General features: G+C 44.6%; 1 long non-coding RNA gene across 1 annotated transcript in view; it reads right to left on the bottom strand.

Moving 5' to 3' along the window:
* LOC144497902 (uncharacterized) overlaps nucleotides 1–18160 on the bottom strand; it is a 94964-nt gene extending 76804 nt beyond the window's left edge. The window contains exon 1 of the long non-coding RNA XR_013498574.1: nucleotides 18123–18160. This is a non-coding gene — a long non-coding RNA (uncharacterized LOC144497902). The remainder of the gene's footprint in view (nucleotides 1–18122) is intronic.
* Nucleotides 18161–19793: the final 1633 nt, after the last annotated feature.

Here is a 19793-nt window from a genome sequence, read left to right as displayed (position 1 = left end):
GCTTCCTATTGTGAGCAATTTAGTGCTGTGACCTCTCGCGGTTATAGTTGGGTCAGTATTTGATCAACAAACAAATCATTTCAGAGTCTCGCACTCTAGTCCTGGGTACAAACTAGTATGTCCCATATTGTGGGTTATATTTTGAAATCTACAGACCACACAGAACAAGCAACTAACTTTGAATTGAAAATTGACCAGAGTGAACCAAGAATTGCATGATTGGCACTAGATAGGTGAGCATTAACTGGAGAAAAACTCAATAAAATAATTTCACTCTGATCAAAGAAAGACTGCACGCAAGAATTAAGCAAACCTACAAATTATCAAACCATAAAGGATACAAATAGTATGTCATTATCAATATGTCTCCAGACTGCTGGCAGATGTCTAAGACTTAATTGTAATCTTTGAATGCATAATAGACTTAAATGAATGATATGCCAAATTGTCAGAAATTTATAGTTCATTAATAAAGATATGTAAAAATGGCAAAAAAGGGAACTGTTACAGGAAAGGTGGGGTCCAAGAAGTAAACCAGATATTATCATAAAATGTCATTCATCTATTTTGAACTCGGTCCACTCCCACCAGCATCAGCCCACTGGCGTTGTTTCCTACCATGGTCTCATACTGACAGTTTCACCATTTACTGTCTCATAGTTTCACAAACAGAACCCACCTCATCAACAATGACTGCAACAGCTTCATTCAATGCAAATATTTGCTACGCCTGTACGCCCACATTGATGAACCGTGCTTTAGTGCGGCGCTTGATGGTAGCTAAACAGATTTTTTAATCTGCGGTTATGTATTGTCTGAACAGTTATTTGAAAAACATGTAGTAATGGATGATAAGTACCCGCAAGGACGCATTCTGGCTGTGCGTATTGAAAGATGCCTAAGGTAACTACTGAAGTCTTGTTATAATAGAGTCACAGTTAACTGGCAATGGCATGATCTGACAGGAATACCCCTTCTGTTATAACATAGATTTTTAACTATCCTCGGACAAATGGCTTATTGCCTCACCAATTACACATTAACCAGTATTACTGTTCAGGCACTCTTTCACGTTACCATTTGTGACTTCAATGATCTCAGCTGTTGACTGGAGTGAATACATTGCTAGCAATCCAGAAGGTGCCCCTTTATCTTCATTGCCCTTAACACACAGAACTATGTCAGCTTGAAGTAAGTAAAAGCAAAGGAAAGGAGAAGAAATTAATGTATATAAAATCTTTCAAAGCTGCAAGACGTCTAAAAGCATTTCATAGACTATTTGCTGAATTATGGTTATGGTTGTAATATAATTTGCCAATTATACTATAGTTCAACAGCCCCTGTTGTCTGTATTAAGACAGATGGAAGGAATAATTTTTGGCCTTGAAATTTAAATGTGACAACCTACTGGAGATAAGGGACCTGTCCTACACATTCCACTTGTCTTTAATAAACAATGATGAACATTGGAAGCTGTGAGCATTCCTCCTTTTACTGGCATTGCTGGTTTTGGCAGAGCAGTGTCACATCCCCCTCAGACTTCTACTGTCCACCAATTACATTCCTACCCCAGAGCCAAGTAGATAGACACAAAACCTATGAATCACCCTCAGATTGTGAGACCAAGCAGTTTATATTCCTGCTTGGAAGTGACATCTACCATTAACTGCAGATTTTAAATGCAAACATTTTCAACCAAGGTGATATACTGTCATGGATCTGCCTCACGACAGGAATAGCCAGCATTCAAAGGGGATGATGAGATGGTGGCCTTTCTCTGTAACAGGATTAGCAGACAGTATCAAGTGTAAATATGCTAGAGGGCGGCATGGTGGTACAGTGATTAGCACTGCTGCCTCACAATGCCAGGGATTTGGTTCGATTCCTGACTTGGGTCACTGTCTGTGCAGAGTCTGCACATTCTCCCTGTGTCTGCGTGGGTTTCCTCCGGGTGCTCCGGTTTCCTCCCACAGTCTAAAAGACATGCTGGTTAGATGCATTGGCCATACTAAATTCTCCCTCATGTACTCGAACAGGCGCCAGAGTGTGGTGACTGGAGGATTTTCACAATAACTTCATTGCAGTGTTAATATAAGCCTACTTGTGATACTAATAAATAAATTTAAACTTAAACTTAAACATCATCAGGTAACAGCTTACCTAGATGACTAAGAAATCAGTGGAAGTATACAAATACCAATTTTGAGAGTCACGGAATGTGAGAGATGCAGACAGCCCAAATACACGGTGGGTGGAGGGGGGAGGGGGTGGTCACAGAGGAACCAGGGTATAATTTTTAGCATCTGCAGATGCAGGCAGGCGAGTTTAACATCTCATCGAAGAGAGGCCAGTTTAACATCCAACAGCGGCACAGTAGCACAGTGGTTAACACTGCTGCTTCACAGCTCCAGGGACCTGGGTTCGATTCTCGGCTTGGGTCACTGTCTGTGTGGAGTTTGCACAATCTCCTTGTGTCTGCGTGGGTTTCCTCCGGGTGCTCCGGTTTCCTCCAACAGTCCAAAGATGTGCGGGTTAGGTTGATTGGCCATGCTAAAATTGCCCCTTAGTGTCATGAGATGTGTAGGTTAGAGGGATTAGCGGGTAAAAATATGTAGGGATATGGGGGTAGGGATTGTGGTCGGTGCAGACTCGATGGGCCGAATGGCCTCTTCCTGCACTGTAGGTGTTCCTATGATTCCTATGATTTCAGCTAAGAAGGCATTTTAACAACTAACAGCTGGAGAAGCAAGTTTTACAGCTCAGAATCTGAGAGTCCAGTTTAACATCTAGGAAATCTTAGAGCCAAGGCAGTGCAAGAGCTTTCACAAAAGCAGTTGAAATATCTTTGCTGGACCAGGAAAAGATACTTCCCAGACTTGATCATTTGCCTTCTATTATGAGGTAACTATAAGCTGGATTTGACTTATAGATTTATTTCATGTGGATGTTGTTTTGGAACAGTAAAATCTTAAGGAGGTCAGAGAGCGCAGATATAAATTTTGGAACAAGGGGTAATTTCTATATAAGGTGTATGTGTGTTTGGTAATTCATGTATTTAATTGTCTTAGAGTATTATAGTCCGAGTTGTATGTATTTGTCTAATCTTTAGTTTCACAAATAGCTTTAGTAATTGTTACACGATGACTGGACTGGTTATTCTCACTGGGGGCTTTTACATGACTCTTCACACCATTCTGAAAACAAAACCACACACCACCATGAACTGGTGTTACAAGTGGAGACACCTTCACAGGTAACATCCGCATGGTTTGTGACAGTTATGGATATAGATTCCTAAATATTCTTAATTCCAGATTTTTTTTATTGAATTTAAATTCTACCATCTGCCATGGCGGGATTCCCGGGTCCCCAGAACATGAGCTGAGTTTCTGGATTAATAGTCTAGTGATAATACCAGTCGGCCATCGCCTTCCCATTTTAATGATACAAGCATCGGATTAGCTCCCCAAGGGATTCCCGCAGCATTGTGCTTTTACCAGAGGCGGGAGCACATTGATGGCAACAACAATGCAACCAACAGCTGCAGCAGGCAGCTATCTAAGCCAATTTGTGAGGTACTAAGTGGTTGCACTCTTGCCACTGTGTCCTCACCCTGGCAAGTGAGGAGAGGTGGCTGCATTGTATAATGATTAAGATTTAACTGAGTACTGCAGAAAATGACAAGGTACTATCTTCCTATCCCACAATCTTGCCATTGAGCGTAAAAAGTTGTGAAGGCAGTTGTCTCCCATTGCTATGTGCCCCATGATGCTTCAGCCACTCCTCCGGTGCTGGTGGATAGCTGCAGTGAGTCCTTGCCGCTTCCATTGCTTGGGTCGGCAGGGATTCCACTGGTCACACGGTGCAGGCTTCAGGCTTTTCCTGCTGTGGGCCTCGCGCTCCTGAGCTCCTGCCTCCAGAACCTACCCGTTATCCCTAATAGGCAGAGGTAGCCTGTTAGTTAGCCAGCAGGGTGCTCCATTAAACACACTGGCTCGTGACCCAGAAATGGTTCTGGTGCCCAGGGGGAAATTCAGCCCAATGTCTTTTGGAAGAGCAATAGCTGCTGAACTGGAATATTTACCGTCACGAAAGCAGTTGGTGAGGAGGAACAGAGCAAACAGAATCCCACAGTGAAAGCAACACTCAATGCATTACAGCAAGAACTAGCTTTTCTTTAACAAGCTCGCATTGCCTGATTCATTTTCCACAGACTACCAGATCATTGTGAAAAATACAAGATTCCTTAAAAAGACAGTTCAAATCAAAAAGAGTGTATTCCTGCACTTATTGTTTCCACCCATTTATCGATGCTGTTATGAAGCCAAGCCCCTTAATTTTTGAAAATATGATTTTTCAACTTTCAACCCGACTGGAAATGTTGCAGTTTGAACTGAGATAGAACAAGCTGCTCAAAAATGTAAGGCCACATTCCAGAGTCAATGTGAGGAACCAACAAATCACCCTCAAGGGAGTGTGAAGAGTGAAACATTTCCTGTCACCCAGATACCCATCAAAACTTGTAACTGTCTCAGGAAGAGACATTAAAAATGTGAACTCCTGGATATAATAAATCATAGAATCCCGACAGTGCAGAAGGAGGCCATTCGGCCCATTGAGTCTGCGCCGACAACAATCCCACCCAGGCCCTATCCCCGTAATCCCACATATTTACCCTGCTAATTCCTCTAACCTATGCATCCCATGACACTAAGAGGCAATTCGGCATGGCCAATGCACCTAATCGCACATCTTTGGACTGTGGGAGGAAACCGGAGCACCCGGAGGAAACCCACGCAGACACAGGGAGAATGGGCAAACTCCACACAGACAGTGACCCAAGCTGGGAATCGAACCCAGGTCCCCTCACGCTGTGAGGCAGCAGTGTTAACCACTGTGCCACTACGCCGCCCTAAACCAATATCTGCCACTGACAGTCCCTGAAATACACAATGGGTGAAGCATTTGAAGGTAAGACAGCCCAACCACTAGAGGTAGATTGCAGACAAGTCAGAGGAAACAGGTTGAAGGCTGCTCTCTTTCTCTCCCTCTCTCTCTCTTAGAGTAAGAATATTGCCCAGACTATACCAGAAACCTACCAGCAAATCAAGATCTCAGAATAATTGCAAGATCTCCTACATCTGACCGTATCTAAGAAACCAGCTAAGCTAAATCAGCTGCAATGTTTAAAACCTCCACCTCAAGGATACTTAACTATCTATTATTTTAGATTTTTAATTGGCCTCTAATTCCTCTTATTCCTGGTGAGTGTGTGTGTTTGTGCATGCCTGTATGTGTGTGTATGTGTGTGCCAATACACAGGCACGTCCTGTTGATGTGGGAACTAAAATATCAGTCATATAAAATTTATTTGACGCATTGATATTTTCTATTTTTACTTCAGCTGGAAACATCTGAAAATTTCTAAATCAGCTGCTCATTAGGCAATGGAAATTCAATCTCACTCCCAAAAAGGGGTTCCCAAACTAATCACCAACACACAAGCAAGCTGCACTCATCAAGCCACAACCAAACTTCAATCACCATCTGCAACACAATAGCTGTCCATCACCATGACTCAACCAATCTACAATGACCATCCATCACGCAATGATCCTTCACCAACACCATAACCAAACTTCTCAACATTACACAACCTAACTCAATGGCAGAGTGGTTAGCAATGCTGCCTAACAGCACCAGGGACCCGGGTTCAATTCCTGGGTGGCTCACTGTCTGTGTGGAATCTGCATGTTCACCCTGTGTTTGCATGGTTTTTCTCCGGATGCTCCGGTGTCCTCCCACAGTCCAAAAGACATGCTGGTTAGGTGCATTGGCCATGCTAAATTCTCCCTGAGTGTACCTGAACAGGTGCCGGAGTGTGGCGACATGGGGATTTTCACAGTAACTTCATTGCAGTGTTAATCTAAGCCTATCTGTGAGACTAATAAATAAACGTTAAACAAACTGCCTTTATCATCTATTGCAGGGCCTAGAACTGCCTCCCTTTTAGGGTTGCCTACTGTGATTAAAGTATGCCCGGCAGCTTCATCACATGACTTGCCCCATGCTCCCCAAACATTAGTCGGACAACACATCCATCCTTGTGGATGCGCTGACTTCCAAGGCTAATAGGGAAGCAAAAACACTCGTTACCCAATTGGATGATGTCAGACTATAAGCCAAAGAGCCTCCCCCTCCTCCCCACCGCCATCCCCCCCCCCTCCCCCCCCCCCCCCCCCCGCCCCCCCAACCCCATTATCAATATTTTTGTATCTGTGAAGGACAAATGTGTAAAGAAAATGACAAAAAAAGTGTCAAGATGATTTTTCTCCAGGGTTGCATGTCCTGGAGATTGATTTTGAACCCTTGGAGGGTTGGTAACACTACTCCCTCTTGCAGCATCGCTGCCCCCCTCACAACCCCACACAACCCAACTCTCTTCATCACATAACCCACCATAGTATTGGTGCCATCAAACAAGAAAACGGCTCACCACTGATCACACAACTACACTGCCTTCAGCAACTTCAACCCAAACCACATTTACAATCCATTACACAACCAACCCAGCCTCATTGCTGCTTAACGAATCTGAACAATAATGTGTGATGAATGTTGTCTTTCAATTATCTTTCAGCTAATGGAATTATTCTTACAGCTCAACAAGTCATTGATAAGTGATAGGCCATCGCATCGCACTTCAATCTCATTTTAAAAGATTAAGCTCATTTTTTAAATAAACAATGAACCGGAAAATATGTGATAAAAATAAATATATTTAGAATAGAAATTCCATTCCCTCACTGAGGAAGTTGTGAATTAGAATACTAATTGAAACAATTTTAAATGCACAGTTCCCGTCTTTTTATCACCTTGCAAGCAGATGAAGCTAACTAAAATATATCTGCCTCCCAGTGAGGTCTCAATTTGTTTAATTTAACCATACTCAGAGGGATATTGCCTGTTACCTGATTTTATAGATTGTGTTCTGCTTTAAACAAGCAGACTATCACTTTCAAATTGAACTAATTACTCAGAGCCCATGGGGGCGATTTCCCCCCCAAATATTCTAAGTGCCGAAATCTAGAAAACTAGATTTTTTTTTCGCAGGATTTTCAAAATGAATTTCCTAAGCTCTGAGCATGGCAGAGTGCCCAAGCAAGATTCACACTGAAAACCTATGGGCGGAGCCAATTCCCACCCGAGAGGCCGGCAGCATAGTGCTGAGTGAGCCACTGCACATGCGCCGATCTGTCAGCATCAAGATCGCGCATGCGCAGTGGCCCCACACTGCTGGCCTCCTGATCGCTGACCAGCCTGATTGTTGGCCAGCCCCGTGACCCCACATCACTGCCCCTCCGACCCACCTCACCCCCCCGATCCCTGGCTGCCCCAATGTCTCCCCCCCCCCCGCCCCTCGCCAGTCCTGATCTCCCCTCCGCCCTTCCCCTGGCAGTCCCAACCCCCCAAAACCCCGCCAGCAGCCCCGACTCTCCCCCCAGCAGCCCTGACATCTCCCACCCAGGTGGCCAGCCCCGATCACCCCCTTCTCTCTGCCACTGTGGCAGCCGAACCCCCACCCCCCCCTCCGAACCCCCACCGAATGGCCTCCTACAGTTCCCATTAGCGGGGAGCAGGAGTAAACCCCACAGGAGTGAACCACTCCTGGCCCGGGGCAGGGAGATGCTAGGGGATCCAGAGACTTCAGTCCCGGGCCCACTAATGAAATAGTAATGCAGATTTAAATATTTAAATCAGTTCCTTGCCAATTTGTGGCACGGAGCTGATGACTCCAAAAATCTTGGAGCTGGAGATGTGCGGAGGCCGTCGCATCCAGTGGTGAGCCCGCTAAACGGCCTCCGCTGATGTCTCCTAGCCCGCTGCACTGCTCTAAAACTGTGCTGTAAGACTTTCTATTGAGCCTGTTACTGCAGTAACGACAAACTTCACAAAATATATGGTGAAGTGGTTTGCGGGTGGTGTCTGAAATACTTATACGTTTTACCTGTTTTAAAGGGACAATTACTGTTCCGAAGGAAGAACTTGCATTAATCTAGTATCTTTCACAAGTTCAGGTTGTTTCTAGGTATCTCATAAAGTCACTGAAGTGTAGTCACGGTTGTAACAAATAAAGCAGCCATTCTGTGCATCGCAAAGTCCCACAAATAGCAGACAGATCAATGACCAGATAATCTGTTTTACTGATGTTGGCTGAGGGATACCTCGTGGCCAGGACAGCAGGGAGATCTCATCTGCTCTCCTTTGCAGCCAAACCGCTTCAGACATTTTCACCATCACATGAGCAAGCTGCCACCGTTAGCAAACACATTGATTTGACATTAAGCAGACAATTTTTTTCGTCCTCCCAAACTCCACTCCCCGGTGTAAATCAGAGAGTGCATGCACCTTCTTCTGCATGAACCAGTCTTGAACTTGTCTGAACTCCCAGCTGCATCACAAGCTTAGTTTTGGTGCATTGACTCAGTGTCTGGGAAAGCTGCTGCCAGGAAAACCAGTGCTTCCTTCAAATTAGGGGACAGGGGCTTTGAACCGACACAGGTCTTAGTGGCTTATAGCAAGGCAAGCACCTTGGGAGCTGGATGACCTTATTCATTCAATTCTGCTGCAACCAAAGTATTGAAAAATCTATCTGCGTTGGGTAACAGCAGCCTATCTATAAATACTCCGAGGTGAAGTTCAGTCCTGTATCACCCATGGTCTGTGATACAGCCTGACAGGATCCTAGAGAAGTGTTGTGAGCAGTGCTATGATTGTTAACTGTATTATCAATTGGTATTATTTGTGTTCAGGCAGTGGGCATTAATTGGAACTGGCTGGTGCTGATACATAGAGGAGCAGGCTGAAAGAGGGCTTGCTGATTGAAGGTGTGTATCTCTGTAAATAAAGATTGCTAAGTTCATCAAGACTGGGTTCCAGTTCAATCCTTCGCCATCGGACTATCTGTGTTCGAGCAAACATGTCACCACCATGTCACCTCCACGCAATTATACTGCTGCCGCTGGTTTTGGCTGGAGCGTCCCATTCTGATGCCCTTAGGTAAGACACAGTATATGGGTGCACAGCGCAACCAGAATATATTACGGGATTGTGCTCCTGTCAGTGCTGCTTGAGGCTCTGGCAAACAGTTTGGAAGAGAAAAACTTCATCCCTGTCATGCATTTAAGGTGAATCTAGATACAAAATTGAGGGAGAAAGGAATAGAAGGACGTGCAGTATTTAGATAGTATTACATAGACAGAGTGACAGAAGTATGGAGCATGAACAAAGAACAAAGAAAATTACAGCACAGGAACAGGCCCTTTGGCCCTCCAAGCCTACACTGACCATGCTGCCCGACTGAACTAAAACCCCCCCTACCATTCCGGGGACCATATCCCTCTATTCCCATCCTATTCATGTATTTGTCAAGATGCCCCTTAAAAGTCACTACCGTATCTGCTTCCACTACCTATCCCGGCAACAAGTTCCAGGCATCCACTACTCTCTGTGTAAAAAACTCGCCTCGTACACCTCCTTTAAACCTTGCCCATCGCACCTTAAACCTATGCCCCCTAGTAATTGACTCTTCCACCCTGGGAAAAAGCTTCTGACTATCCACTCTGTCCATGCCTCTCATAATCTTGTAGACTTCTATCAGGTTGCCCCTCAACCTTCGTCTTTCCAGTGAGAACAAACCACATTTCTCCAACCTCTCCACATAGCTAATGCCCTCCATACCAGGCAACATCCTGGTAAATGTTTTCTGTACCCTCTCCAAAGCCTCAACATCCAGCAAGGAGCAGTGGGCCGAATGGCCAGTTTCTATGCTGTACATTCCATGTAGTATTTGAACACCTCAGACTTATTACTGCAGGCAGTAAGGTCACAGCGTTAGTCACTAAATTGCTGGAAAACATTTTTTGCCTGTAAGATCAATTTATGATTTGGGTCTGTTGGTCCTTATTTGATCCTGTGGTGGCTCAGTGGCAGGTTCCTGTCAAACCTCCCATCTGGATCTCCTCCCAGATCTCCCGTCCCAGTGTTACAAAGCTAGCGTTTTACCGCTTTTCTTTCTTAATGTGCAAGGAGGTAGCCCACATTTTCAAGCCCTGTGCTGGGTCGGGTGCATCCACCATCATGTAGACATTTGTGGTCCTTGCTGACTGACTGAAGAACAAACTAAAGCCAAAGGTTTTGCCCAGAGGAGGTACTGGATTAACCTGGCAGAGAGTTAATTCAACAAACTTGCAGGCAGGGTGACAAGTTACTGTACAGAGACAGAAACAAAGGCCTTTCCTGCGTTTCCTGTTTTTATTTCAGAGTTCCAGCTGCTGCCATATTTTGCCTTTGCCTTACTGTCGGAAAACATTTACTAAAAGTATGAGCACAGATTTCCACGCAGGCTGAAAACGGAGGGATGTGACACAAAGTGAGCTGGATTGGTACAAGTATCTGACCTGTCGTAGCCTGTTATTGACCAGCTGGCTGTCTGGCCTACCCATCTGCTGCTCTTCTGACCTGTGGCCTTTGAGGTGGAGGCAGAATTTCTGAAACAGTGGAAGTGCTGATCGCCTTGTCCTGGTCTTCCTCAGCACTGACATTCACAAACACAACGTTAAATATCGTGGTTGTACGAGCTATACAAAGGAGTGAGAACAAGGAGATACTGGCTCAAGGCTAACACTGCTGCCTCACAGCGCCAGGGATCCAGGTTCGATTCCCGGCTCGGGTCACTGCCTGTGCAGAGTCTGTACGTTCTCCCTGTGTCTGCGTGGGTTTCCTCCGGGTGCTCCGGTTTCCTCCCACAGTCCGAAAGAAGTGCTGGTTAGGTGCGTTGGCCATGCTAAATTCTCCCTCGGTATACCCGAACAGGCACCGGAGTGTGGCGACTCAGGGATTTTCACAGTAATTTCATTGCAGTGTTAATGTAAGCCTACTTGTGACACTAATAAATAAAAAAGGTGCAAACAGTTTTGCAGAGATGCACTTCTCTACGTGTCAGGTCTGAAGCATTGCCTTCAAATAGCTGATCTTTGCCTGAAACAAGAAATAGCATTTAAATAACCCTTCGAATAGAGAGAATAAAATATGAATCATTGAACCTGAGTCACACAAGGAAGGGGCAACCGAAAGCTTGGTTAACAAAGTTATGCTTTGCGATGGTTTTTGAAGATAGAAAGCGATGAGGAGCATGTAAATATTGGTGGGCAGTTAAAGAAATTCTGGTCCATGCAGTCTGTCCCACACAATGGTGTTACCTTATCTACATTCTCCACACACCATCCCCACCACTCATCCCAGGTGATCCCCTCGAAGGAGAGAAAACCAGGTAAAAACCTTAGCTGATACAGGGGGAAAATCTGTGAGGGTCCCCTCCAGCACCCAAGGCAATCGAAGCTTGTCCAAATGATAACTTTGACGCTGATACTTCTGTGCAGTACCTACCTTTTCTATGAGGTGATCTGTACCCCAGCGAGAACAGAGCCCAGGCAGCAGATGACTTACCACCATGAATAAACAACATGAATAGGAAGGAGAATGCAACAAATGACCAGAGTGGAATAATCGAATACTGCAGAAAGGCACATATAAGAAGATTGCAGAACGAAGGAAGGCAAGGCAATAGAGGACAGACAAATGAATAATTTGAAATTCAATGGCCGGGATTCTCCCAGCCTGCTGTGCTGCTTGAGCAGTGCAGCGGGCCAGGATACAACAGCGGGGAGGCCTTTTACAAGGCACTTTCTGAGGCACTTTTTTTCCAGAGTATTCAGCTCCACGCAGTAGTCTCTTGGCTCGCTAGCATCTCCCCACCCCCCTGCTGGGAATGGTTCACTTCAGTGGGGCTTACAACCGCTCCCCACGAATGGGGGACAGGCATCCTCACAGTACTGGTGGGAACAAAGGCCATTGAGGCCCCCGCGGGAGGTTGGGGGGCAAGGAAAGATGCTCCTTCGGCAGTGCCAGCCTGGCAGTGCCAGCTTGGCATCCTGGCACTGCCCAGTGGGCAAACTGGCACGGTCCACCAGGCACATTGGCACTGCCCACCAAGCACCGGGCAGTGCCAAGGGGGTGGGGCCAAGGGGCAGGGCATTCTGGGGGGTCAGGGCCTATTGGGGTGGCAATTTGTGATGGAGGGGAGGATCTGCAAGTGGGATCTGGGCGGGAGGGAATGAGGGGGCAATCAGGGCTGGCCATGGGGAGGGTGATCAGGCCTGGCCATGGGGGGTGGTTATCAGGGTGGACGTCGGGACTGGCCCTGGGGGGAAATCAGGACTGTCCCAGGGTGGGGGGGAGGAGATTGGGGCAAGCCCAGGGGGAGGTGGAGATTGGGGCATGCCCGGGGCGAGGTGGAAATCGGGGCAAGCCCTGGGGGAGGTGAAGATCAGGGCTGTCTTGGGGGGTGGGGTTCTGGTAGGCTAGCGATCGGGAGAGCAGATTGGGAAGGCCAGCAATCAGGGGTTCTGGGGCTGGCCAGCGATTGAAGGCAAGCAACCGGGAGACCAGCGGTGAGGGGCCAGTTTGCATGCACCGATCTCCACACTGACAAATCAGCACATGCGCAGTGGCATTCTCAGCACTCTGCTGCCGGCCTCTCAGGTGGGAATAGGCCCCGCCCCCTACTTTTCAGCGTGAATCAGTCTGATTCATTCAGGTAAGTACTCCCAAAAAACAGGCGGGAAATTCTCCTATTTTCCCTGTCTGTTGGGCAATTAATTTTGTTTTGGGAGAATCCCGGAGCCAATGTTGGCCATCACGAACAGGAGTAGAGGATGTCGAGGTTCATGTGGTACAAGAATATGGGGGCAGGTAGGGTTTGGATGAGTTTCAAAGCTGTTTACACCACTCTGATTTACAGATATGGTGAGCGTGTGTTGCAACAGAGGACAATTTAACCTTTGGACTTGGTTCCTCTGTGCTTTTAAGTCTACCGAAACCAGTTACAACACAATAATTGAAATTGTGATATTATCCCCTATTGGACTAGATGGGCGGGGGTGAGACAGGACTTTCTAAATCTGGCAGATGGAGCAATTTGCTATTTTAACCAGTAAGATCTTATCAGATCGCCTGGCCACAGTTGATAAAGGTCAGTTTTTTCAGATGCTTCACGCACTTCTGTTATGTCTGATCACAGATGGAAAAACAATAAAACTATAGGTCATTTAAAGAGCGTGCACACTGAGCACATATTGTGTGAGAATATATTTAATTGATCAGAGAACTAAAATGCTTCTTTTCCCATCATCAGCCAGCAGTTTCGACGGGGAAGTACATATTTTACAGCAAGCAGAAACTGGCCAGGATGTCACTGATTTCATTTACCAGGTTTTATTTACTTGGAGCTTACAGATCTTTTAATATGACAGAAGGTTTAAGGTATTACATCAGCTTGTGGGAGACAACGCACGTTGTTCCCATGGTAATATGTTCTAAATGTTTTCACAAACAAAGACAACAACAGCTTACTTTTGTGTCGTGCCTCGGAATCTTAATAAGATCCCTCAAGATGTTCAGCTTCAGAGAGACAGGGAAGAGCGGTAAATGATTTTGGATGGTCAGTCAAAGACACAGCCCAGAGGTAGAGTAGAGAGTTTATGAATGTGGGGGATAAAAAGTAAGAAGGTGAGAAGATTGAGGGAGTGAGTTCTACAAGATGGAGCTATGACAAGTAAAAACACAGAAATTCCAAATGGTGTACGAACTTTAGAAATCTATCAAGGTGAGAGAGACAGGGAGAGAAAGACAGAGGTTCAGAGAGATTCTAAAATTCCGGGACTCCCACATGACTGTAACATTGATGCCCGAAAAGGACAGGAATTTGGGCTGGGTATGCTACAATTCAGAATTTTAAACTCCAGTGAAGAGACAAGTGGATGGAACTTTGGCCTAACCACCTTATTCCTCTCTGACATCAGGGCGTTGTGTCTGGGGAAGTTCTGATAGGCTACCCCATTAAATGTTAAAAGCTTGAAAGACTGCAGCAGATCTTCCATTGGCTGAGAGCTGGGCAATTCCTGCCGAGGACCTAAGGATGTTTGACCATTAGAAGAGAATGAGATGCCCATTAAGATAATAGGGGATACTTTGGGTGGGGCCTTGCTGGGCCTCCTCCCCACTGTTGGAGTGACATAATTCCAACACTATAGACTGTTATTTGAAGCAAATGCAACTAATGTACCCTTGAAAGCTGAATGCACCATGCAATTGGCTCATTTCTTGCAGTTTGAGACCATGGCTGGACATTTCTCTGTTGCACTGCACACATGTTGGTGGAGACAATACCCTTGTTCATTCTAAACAAGGTGGAACAATCGATATTTGAAAGCACCATAACAAACAAAAATAATTTAAATAGTAATTTGTAGCACAGAACTTGAGTATTGCTGAAAAAGACATTTTGTCAAAACTTTCACTCTTTCACTCATAAAGTAAAGTGTATTTATTAGTCACAAGTAGGCTTACATTCACACTGCAATGAAGTTACTGTGAAAATCCCCTAGTCCTCACATTCCGGCGGCAGTTTGGATACACTGAGGGAAAATTTAGCATGGCCAATTCACCTAACCTGCACATCTTTGGACTGTGGGAGGAAACCGGAGCACCCGGAGGAAACCCACGCAGACACGGGGAGAACGTGCAAACTCCACACAGACAGTTACCCAAGCTGGGAATCAAACCCGGGTCCCTGGCACTGTGAGGCAACAGTGCTAACCACTGTGCCACCATGCCGCCCTTCCATCAATCACAAGAATACCAAGGGCTAACCTAGTGCTGTATGTCAGGGCTAACAAGAACTTTATACTGAAGAGAGGATGCTGATTGGTTAGCAAGTGGACTCTCATTGGTAGAGAAATTGCCATGGAGGATACACCAGTTAATGGTGACTGATAGTTAACTGCCAAGTACTGTTTGAAAATTCAAGCCAGGCAACTGAACTCTGACTGGCCAAAGCATTGCCTGAGGAATGATGCAACAAATGGCTATCTCTTATTTTGTTAAGCTGAAACAAGCACAATGTGTGTACATGTTCTTTCTGTCTGTAAAGAACAGAGTCCTGTGTATTAATACATGCAGTTTCCAGTACTTGCAAATGTGCCACACTGTAAGCCTGACTGATGATCTTAAATTCGCATTGGTGGAGACCATGCAAAATTTGCATTTCAATAACAATGCTGTGTCCATGTGCTTATTTGACTTTGCTAGTCTATTCACCACTGTTCACTTAAGGGCGCCATAGATATGCTGCCCTGCACCGCTATATCATGGTGATCTGGTCACGCCATCGTAGAGATTTTAAACTCGGCAATTTGTGCAGCTGAGTTCAGATTTAACAACACCATGTATGTCTAAATTGATGATGTTGGCATGGCGTTCCCCCAGTCCAACGCCGGCATCTCCACATCGTTCCCTCTAGGGCCAGCGTTCACAAAGATCTTTGTTGGGTTCCATGAGAAACATGTCTTCAATGTATTAACACCTAACCTTCTACCTCTTGCATATTTCTGATATGTGGATGATACGTTTGTCATATTTGAATCCGTAGCAGCATGTAATAATTTCTTAAGATCTTAATGGGCTCTATCCTGAACTCAAATTTACCTTTGAGATGGAGCAGCCAAATGAACTCCCTTCCTTGACGTACTCATTGAGAAATCTGCCAGGGGGTTCCCTACCACAGTCTACCATAAGCCTACCTTTACCGGTCAAGACACATTTTAGGATTCTCAGGGTTCTACATGTTATAAGATCGGCTTTATCGCCAACATTGTATATAGGACCTGAGACATTTGCTCACCATGTAAGCTTGATGTTGAAATAGGGTGCATCAAAGACATCCTGTGAGATAATGACTACCCTGATCATATTATTTTGCGTTGTATATCATGCAAGCTCATGAATAGGCCTAAGGCCATCACTTTTGGCCCTGAAAATTGCCCAGTCTATCTCAGATTATTCTGAAGGACAAGGCATCTGAAACATTTCAGCAACAGGTGAAGTTGCTACCATGGAGTAGCAACACGAGTGATATTTGCCACTAGCAAGGTGCTGTTGTCAAGCCAAAAAGATGTTCTGCCTATCATACAAATGAGCAACGTGGTATACGAATTTCAGTGCCAGTGTGCTGCTTGGTATGTAGTCCGTATGTCCTATAGACCTGTGGATCATATTAAACAGCGTATCTCTTCCACTGTTTGCCATGGGCAAAGTACAGACCACAAACAACCAGCCTGTACTTGCAAAATGCAAAGCATAATTTCCAACATTTGATGTGAGTCTGTAATAGAAAAACATATGCCAAATAATCCTCAGTATGCTAAAAATTACACTGGCAACTAATTTAAGATTGTCAGTTTGGCTCACAGTGTGGCACATTTGCATGTACTGGAGGCTTATACTTGTCTTTGCAGACAGAAAGAACATGTACACACATCGTCCTGTTTCAGATAAACAAAATAAGTGATAGCCATTCACTGGTTCATTCCTCAGGACAATGCCTTCACCAGTTAGAGTTAAGGTGCCTGGTTTGAATTTTTGAAATAATGCTTGGCAGTTAACTATCAGTTACTATTAACTGGTACATTTTCCATGGCAATGTCTCTACCAATCAGAGTCCACTTGTCATCAAATCAGCATCCTCTCCACAGTATAAAATTGTTGTTTCTCCTGACATTAGTATTGATGTGATTGTCCTAAAGAGTGCAAACCAAAAATCTCTGAGAATTTCTTTTACTAAAAAATAATTTATTGACAACTGGGTTTTATCGCTAGAAAATGTGAACACCCTAATTTAGTTAGTGGCAACAGTGAGAAAAAAAGACAGAGCCAGAGAGTTTAAGAGGAATACGGAGAAAGGCAGAGAGAAAATGACACAGACAATGACATTCAGTGGTATTGCCATCGCTGAATCCCTCACGTTCAACATCCTGGGGGTTAGCATGGACCAGAACCTGGACTGGACAGCTATGTAAATACTGTTTCTAGCAGATCTAGTCAAAGGCTAGGAGTTCTGTGGTGACTAACTCACTCCTGACTCCCCAAAGCCTGTCCACCATCAACAAGGCGCAAGTCAGGAGTGTGATAGAAGTCCCTTTGCTCGCCTGGGTGAGTATAGCTCCAAAAAAACCTCAAGAAGCTTGACACCCTCTGGAACAAAGCAGCCCGCTTGATTACTACCCCTTCCACAAACATTGATTCCCTCCACCACTGACAAAAAGTGGCAGCAATGTGTATCATCTACAAGATGCACTGCAGGAACTCACCAAAGTTCCTGAGGCGGCACCTTCCAAACCCATGACCACTACCATCTAGAAGGACATAGGCAGCAGATACCATGGGACACCACCACCTGGAGGTTTCCCTTCAAGTCACTTGCTATCATGACTTGGAAATATATTGCCATTTCTTCACAGTCGCTGGATCAAAATCCTGGAGCTCACTCCCTAACAGCAGTGTGGGTGTACCTACATCTTAGGGACTGCAGTGATCCAAGAAGGTCGAGAGATGGACTGATGGACAGAGAAGGAGAGACAGAGACAGACAGACATGCAGACCTGAGAAGCCCCGTCACTGTTTAGCTAAACTAGAATGTAGCAAAACCCATTCACTACCCCTGTACAGCTAACTAGTAGAAGCCTACCTCCAACTGATACGACCTTGCTGTGAATCCATAGCTTCAAAAATGGGAAGGCTGGAAGGACCTTAAGACATTCTACATAAGCTGTATATGTGAAAATTATTGCTGTTGTAAGGGGTTAAGGTCAAATGCATAAAGATTAAGACCCACTTATTTACAGCTTTCATTGAATAATAGAAAGAGTTTGGAATTCAATTTTAACAAAAATTCCCAATTGATTCAGTTAATGGCTCTCAGTCCCTCAATGTTAAACAAATGCAGCATTACCAACTGTATTTCCTGATTAACCATGAGTATCAGCAAGGGACATCAGCTATATTAAAAGTCCCACACACAGCATGGAGTTCCTGCGTTTGTCATACTTTCCCAGAACTCTATTGTGCTTCATTTTCCCATCAAACATTCTTGATAAGAACACAATCTTCGACGCGCCATGAGCAATGTCACAGCTTCTCACTTAGTAACGTACTGAAATTCTTACCTATGCATTTGCTTCCCGTAAGGGTCAGGCTTACTTCCTGTGTAATCTCATCACATTTAATTGACAACGCACCTACGACATAGCACAGCCTTTAGCTCATTGTGAGGCGTGCCCCAGGAGATCGGCATGTTATTGTGCTGGCGATCCAGAGGCTGGACTAACGATCGGAGATACGAGTTCAAATCCTAGCTCAACAACTGGGCAATTTAAGTTCAATTAATTAAATAAATAACAGTGAATACAAAAGTAAAAGATTGATGTAAAACCCATCTGGTTGACTATGTCCTTTAGAGAAGGGGATTGGCCATCCTGACTTGATCTGGATTATATGTGACGCAAGATCTAGAGGAATGATTCTTAACTGTACTCATCAGTCACTTAAAGGTGATGGCTCACCACTATTTTCTTTGGAGCAATTCGGAATGGACAATAGATGTGAGCCTTGCCATCAATCCCTACATCATATGAATGAGGAATAAAAAAGGATCCCACTGGCACCATCTAAACCCTGTCTGAAAATATTAATAACGGAAGCTCCAGTAGAAGCCTGGTGAGAATCAAAATTCAGTTTTGGTTAGGTGTTTGCATCAGTAATAAGCTTCCACTATCACAGTGACAATTTCCTTTCTTGAATAATTAAGGGACTGCAACACAAACACATTTCATATTTATGATATAAAGAATGCCAGCTTTGGGGATGGGTGGGGCCGGGGGGCGGGGGGGGGGTTAGTTAAGGAGAAAGCAGAAGAGTTTTTGCACGATTTATGTTGCTGCATGGTGTGGGTGAAAGCAAAGAAAAGAAGCATTTTGCTCAGGATGACGATCTCATCTTTCAAAACGCTCATCTGCAGCAAAAGAGAAAATATTTGAATCGTGTGTGAGAATACTGCGCCTTAAAGAAATGGATTTTAATCATATTTCTCTGCAGTTTTTTTAAGCAGGACTAGCCTTTTTTGTTTTGCTGCCATAATGTCTGAGCCAATGTCCTCTAATTGGTGTTGAAGCAATGTAATGGACATCTTGTTTATTTTTTTATATGGCCCAGTGTAGTATCCTGGAGTTTTATGACCCATTTGGAATTGTTGGGTGGAGTATGATTGATAGGTCAGGTGTTGACTTTGGACAGTTTTTTTTCGAACAGGAAAAATCCAAGCTTTTAATTTCATTTTTGTCAGAAGTGTTCAGGCTGCAGACCAAAAGCAATGTTTTCTGTCTCTCTCTCTGGAATGAAAATTCTGCTGTCTGTGAGTTTCTAGCTAGAAGCTAAAGGCAAGCAGTGTCTCTATCTCTCTCTTTCTGGAGGTGTGCTGATAGTTTCAGGCCTAGAAAGCCTCAGCATTATAATTCAACATCCAAATGACTAATTCACAGCAGGTATAACAAAGCTGCAAAATCCAGCATCAAGTGAGCATACTTGCTTCCTGTGCTAAGCCTAAAAGGAGTGTATGTTTTTGGGGGTTGTTTGACTTGGAACAGTATACTTAGCTGTTAAGGTTAATACAATATCATGGTTGCTTTTTTGTAATTGGTAAAAATATTGCTAATTTTCTTATTATATGTTAACTGTATTCTTAAATAAACTTTGTTTGATAAAAGCTTCTGAGTGAACACTTGAATCATACCTGGAGTGAAACACCTTATGTTCACCCATGCCAAAATCAAAGTGCAAAA

The sequence above is a fragment of the Mustelus asterias genome, chromosome 8 (assembly GCF_964213995.1).
Source record: "Mustelus asterias chromosome 8, sMusAst1.hap1.1, whole genome shotgun sequence".
Lineage (NCBI taxonomy): Eukaryota > Metazoa > Chordata > Chondrichthyes > Carcharhiniformes > Triakidae > Mustelus > Mustelus asterias.
The sequence above is the reverse complement of the archived record's forward strand: the minus strand, read 5'-3'. Positions and strand labels throughout refer to the sequence as shown.